This window comes from Perca fluviatilis, chromosome 23 (assembly GCF_010015445.1).
Source record: "Perca fluviatilis chromosome 23, GENO_Pfluv_1.0, whole genome shotgun sequence".
In the NCBI taxonomy this organism is placed as follows: Eukaryota; Metazoa; Chordata; class Actinopteri; order Perciformes; family Percidae; genus Perca; species Perca fluviatilis.
The window spans coordinates 4,705,817-4,711,514 of record NC_053134.1 but is presented as its reverse complement, the minus strand read 5'-3'; the positions used below and the strand labels follow the sequence as shown (position 1 = coordinate 4,711,514).

General features: G+C 39.3%; 1 protein-coding gene across 2 annotated transcripts in view; it reads left to right on the top strand.

The window, feature by feature from the left end:
- Nucleotides 1-2,551: 2,551 nt before the first annotated feature.
- The window catches only part of srgap1b (SLIT-ROBO Rho GTPase activating protein 1b), a 112,824-nt gene continuing 109,677 nt past the window's right edge, over nucleotides 2,552-5,698 (top strand). The window contains exon 1 of one of the 2 annotated variants that reach the window (XM_039791699.1): nucleotides 2,552-2,658. The gene's annotated coding sequence lies outside the window, so the exon portion shown is untranslated. The remainder of the gene's footprint in view (nucleotides 2,659-5,698) is intronic. The other variant, XM_039791700.1, reaches the window with a different exon arrangement.

Genomic DNA, 5,698 nt, shown 5'->3' with positions numbered 1-5,698 from the left:
TTCTGGTGCCATGTTGTTCATTATTTCCACGTAGTTCAGACTTGTGATTTTCACACATTTTGGCTGATGTTTCACTGGTAGTAAATAATAGAGAGATGACAAGAGACCGGAAAACAACCAAACCGCTCATTCAAAATCCCATTGGTATTTGGTAACAATTCTAATAAGTAAGGCCGGCTACGCACTGGCAGCGTGGCGTGAGCGTGGCGTTTCTGTTGCGTGGCGGCTGCGTGGATTTTTCTATCTGTTTTCACACCAGAAATGTGTCTGACGCGGCGCTGCTGCTGCTAACCCTTGTCTGTACACATGTCTGTTCCCATTGACAAAATGCACTCAAGCAGTAGTATACTTAATGTTAATCATAAATATATTCTGATCTGATTACAGCAAAGACAACGTCTGCAGTATTGACGGCAAAATAGGCTCCAGAATATTTTGTTCTGTATTGACCGGTGCAATATTTGAAAATCGATCATTATTTATCATTATTTTTTAAAATTACATTTATATCTGCATTTATATCAAAACCTAGAGACTTTCAAACATCAAAATGTCATTTATTAATATGTATTTGTGTCAAAATGACATATAAACATCTTTTTGAATTCTATTTTTCCTGGAAATGCTTCCAACACGCTTGCGCGTCACGTAAAAAATAGCCGTTGGTTCTATTTCTAGCGTGCACGCGTTTTCAGCGCGCCTCGAGCCACGCCTGAGACGTGTGTATCACGCAGGCGGTTTGTAAGCTCTAACCTGTTAACGTGGGAGCCGAAATAAAAACGGACGCGCCACGCAGCTGACACGCCCACGCCACGCAGCCAGTGTGTAGCCGGCCTAAAGAATACAGCTTCGGAACAAAGATTTTCTCAGCAGTATGTTGTGTGGCTCGCTTCATATGTTTAGATAAGAAAAATTACATCTGAAAAGGAGAGGCTGGTTCTAGTTTTACTGTAGTCTGGGTCAACCAAAGTACTCTTTCCGCTCTCTTGTGTGTTACCGTTCTCAAACTCCGTTGGCTTCAGGGAAATAACAACAAACTTTGAACTAGCAGCAAGCTTCACGCTGAAAATGTACAGTTTTGAAGAATATTTGGTTCATGCAAAAAGTCAGGCCTGCTTGGTTCTTTCGGGGAATGATTTAAAATAATATGTTTATGTAATTTCCTCTCTAACTGGGATGTTTTGGGACCGATTGGTGGGATTGCTGTGGACGAAGTACACACGGTGATACACTGGTATGAGCTAATGAGGTTTAACCATGTATCAGCTCATTTAAATAACTCACGTTACTGTATGGTGTGAACAGTAACCTTCATTTAATATTGTGTGTGTCGTTTTCTTTTGCGGGGTGCAAATGTTCCACCAAAACGAGTTCCTTCCCGAGACTATTTAGCAGAGCCGCCGTCGCTGCATCCAGAGCTTAGCGCCGCCCAGGACGATTGTGATTGGTTTGAAGAAATGCAAACGTTTGTTTTTTTGGACAGCGCATGTGTGACGTCACCCATTGGTTTGTGGAGATCTGCTATGAGTCGTCGAGTTTGCCATTACAGGCGCAGCCATCCTGTTTGCGGATGTGAGAGGGAAGAGTGAGGGAGGAGCCATGTTACGTTACACACTTTCACTGGCAATCACATCATAGCCACGCCCTAACACGGATGCTTTGTCCATTAATATGATAAAGTCTATGAGCCAGACCTTACTCCACAGCGCTGTGGACAGATAGGTCTGGTAATGCGAGACTAGTGCTACTGTAACTTAGAAATAGACAATGCTGGAAGAAGTATTCAAGTAAAAGTAGCAAAACAAATGTACACAGTGTACAAATACACTGTTACAACTAGAAGTCCTGCATTTAAAATCTTATTTTTATAGAAGTACAAAAGTATTTGCATCAACATATACTTTAAGTACAAAAGTATCTCAAAATTATACTTAAGTACAGTAGGCTACTTAAGTAAATAAGCTTAGTTATGTTCCTGCACAGGAAATTAATATAATTTTGGATTCATAAATGACATCAAGAATCCTCAGCTGCTGTTATTTATAATTTATTAGTGGCTGATAGTTTGAGACACTAGATCATCTTTGGTCAAGTGCATAGGTCAAGTGCCCTAAGTGTGGGAAAACAACAATACGAATGCTCAAAGCAGATTGGCTGTTGCACCGCTGCAATTTGATTGGCTCTTTGCCAAAGCACCGATGTCCTCATTGGCTAGTTACTGGCCGCCGTTAGTACGTTTGTATTTGTTTAACAGAAGATCATATCTGTGCGGTTACCATGTAGCTAACCATGGATTATCTTCCACAGAAGACATTTAAAAGTCTGTCTTTAGAAGAAAAGCTTGAGAATAAACTTCTCGGTGCCCACCAGTGGCGGGATATTGTTATAAACCAAATCTCTGGTATAAAAACGTGTAGGGTTATCCAGGAGCAAAAAGGGCTAACTGCTAACTTTAGCATGTCGGAGAAGACGGTTTTATGTTGTTCCCATGTGTTTTCTTCGGATTGGGGTTGTAACAGAAAAGGCTTTCAGGACCTCCGGCATCTTTCTGAGAGGATTACCCAACACGAAAGCAGCCAGACGACGCGGTAAAATTGGGCAAACATGGCTAACTTTACCCAAACTGACAGAGCATACACAGCAACCTAAGGAGAACAGGTATGCGCCCATTCACGTTATCACCTGTGTTTAACTGTAGAAAATGTGTAAAGTCTAGCTAGATGCTAATAGCATTCGAGCAAAGTAACGTTAACGTTAAATGTTGTCCCACCATTTTTATTCCACCTAAATCCGCCACTTTGAATTTTCAAGTGACGCTACAAACATATGCCGACGTTAATAGAAAATGATGCATTGTTGTAGTTGAATCTACACAACAGTATATAAAGGAGTTCAAATGAGCATAGCCTCATCATCACATCTACAGCAGTCAAATGCGACATACCGGTACACATTAATGCAGAAGAATATACAGAAACATCAGATAGAATAGGAAAACTGACAGGAAAAAACTGCACAGTGAGTACATACTGATACATTTGAAATACTTTAATTTACAGGAAGTACCAGTTGCTGTATGCATGTTTTTTGTTGTTGTGTAGAAGCATAATTATACAGCGGAGCTACATGTGGCCCACAGTGTGGTTATTTAGCGCTGCAACAGCCTCAGTTAACCACTAGAGGGAGCCGTTGTACGTTATTCTTAACTGCGTTCTGTTGCAATTGTTCTGTTGCACAGATGAAATAACACAACCGTACTGGGAGAGAGGCAAAAGTCAGTTGGATATCTCAAAACATCTAAAACCAATATGTCTACTTACTATTTTAACTTTTAATAGCCAATTCTCCTTATCTCTAGGAATGGCTGTAATTATGTGTATGTTGTGTGTCTATGTTGTGTGTGTGTGTGTGTGTGTGTGTGTGTGTGTGTGTGTGTGTGTGTGTGTGTGTGTGTGATGTCTTTAAGCTACTGGGACCTTTAATTCCCATGTAGCCTTTGGGGTTTAATGATACAATCATACTTGTTGTTGTATTTTTGTAGCATCACTCCCAGGTGAACCTGTATTGCTTTTTTTTTTTTTTTTTTATTTTTTGCTTTTAAAGTACCTGTCATTGTACTGCACTTTATTTGTGCTTTTTGCTCATAAATTTAGATGGTATTATTGTGATTTATGTTTTGAACACATAACGTTTAAAGTTTTTTCTGCACAGAACATGGCTTCAGCTGTAAATTTCATTTAACATTTCTGATCTGATAGGTCGTGAAGGGTCTTGTACTCTGAAAACACCAACTTCTATCTGTGTGGTTGGGTGTAGTGTCGTTAAAAAAAAAAATCAGTCTCACTCCCTTTTCTTTCTGTTAGCAGGAGTCACAGGCCGAACACTGTCCATAGCTCTTATGGAAAACCCATTACGATGATTAAGTATCGCTCCATGAGCCACAATGCACCTGCACATTGTTATGTAGTTATTTCTGTATATGACCTGCCTATTAAGTTAACCCCTCTAAAAAGTTCAACATTACATAAAGTCCATATACTGCCCGGATTTCATGAAGGGAACATGCTCTGGTGATTTGTGCAGTGAGGGAGTAGAGGAAGGAGGGGTAGACAGTATCTTAGACAGGTCAAACGTGTTTATTTAATGATTATTATACCTCTCAAGTTCCTTTTTGTTATTCAAAAACTGTCTTAAACGTCTCATATTTCATAATCCTCCCTAATACATTCATAGACGTGCATACATTTGTCAGGTAATATAAAGACATCTTCAAATAAAGCAAAATATTTGATTAAAATCTGTGTGATGTTCATGCCATTTTTCCGAGAGTTTCTATAAAATCCCTGAACTCTGATGAATATCTGGACAGGTCTTTAACGAAAATGAATGCAGCAGAGAAGTGATTTCTCTATCTACACCAGTGGTTTCCAACCTTTTATGGCTGAATGAAGCCCCACAGGCCTCTCAGATTAACCCAAACCCTTCTTCTCTTAAACCTACACTAGGGATGATCCGATCTGACTTTTTCAGTCCCGATACCGATGCCTGGGCTTTGTGATACCCGATACCGATCTGATACCGTTGTTGAATTAATAATAAACTGTATACCTTCCACCTTATACCTTCCTTCCACCATGTGGAAGAGACTAAAGGCACCAGACTTTCCTAACTAAACATTACTTTCCTAACTAAGACAAAATAACATAGATGTAATGTATTGAATTCTTATTTATTTGTACACTCAACTCTTCGAGCATGAAAAAAGCATAAAACATGACTAATGGACTAAAGAAATCTAAGTTGACTAAGACCAAAACGACCGATTAGTCGACTAATCGACTAAGAGGGAGCAGCCCTACTTATTTGACAGAAATCTATGCATTTACCTGTCATTTCTGGCAATTTGATAATTCAAAATGTATTATGCTTGAGTAAGTAAAACCCCAATCAACAAAACTGGTTAATAAAATAATATTAATATTTAAATAAATCACAGGGAGAGTCAACTGTTGTTTGGTAAATTGCTCTTCAACACATTTTAGAGAGGATTTTAATTGTTTTTGTTTTACTCTCAATTCTTGTAATTTTGGTGCTGGTGATTTTCCTTTGGGGTTGGCTAAAACCTCTTTGGGAGGACGCCAAAAATTCCTCTTTGCAGGAAAACCCCTGTATTAAGGGAAATTTCACAGTTCAAGGTGTTTTCCCTGTTGTTTTTTTTAACTTCAATAAATGCGCATCTTTCCAAAGACAGTGAGTAATCTTGTTAAATAAACGTGATGTCAATATTGACCAAAATAGTCGTGATTATGATTTTTTTTTTTCTCTCTCCCATAATTAGGCAGCCCTATTCATTGGACACATCTTTGTGAGTCACTGATCTGCACCATTTAAGTTTAAACCTTGAGTGAATTACTGAAGCCGATGCTTGAGAGCCTAAATGAAGCCCTTTTAGCGCCCACACAGGATGCAGCCGACTCGGCTCACCGTGGTCTGATCAGAGTATGTGGGCATCTTTCCAGTGGACAGTTTATAGTTCCTGTCAGATAAGGTTCAGTTTGCAGGTTGTAAATGGGAATCTGATTGCTATTTATTGGCTTATATGGACTGGATTTCCCAACGACTGACAGACTGATACATGATGCTGACATTTGTTGCTCATTAAACATGGCGTGTGGTTCTGTCTGTCCTTCCCCTTTGA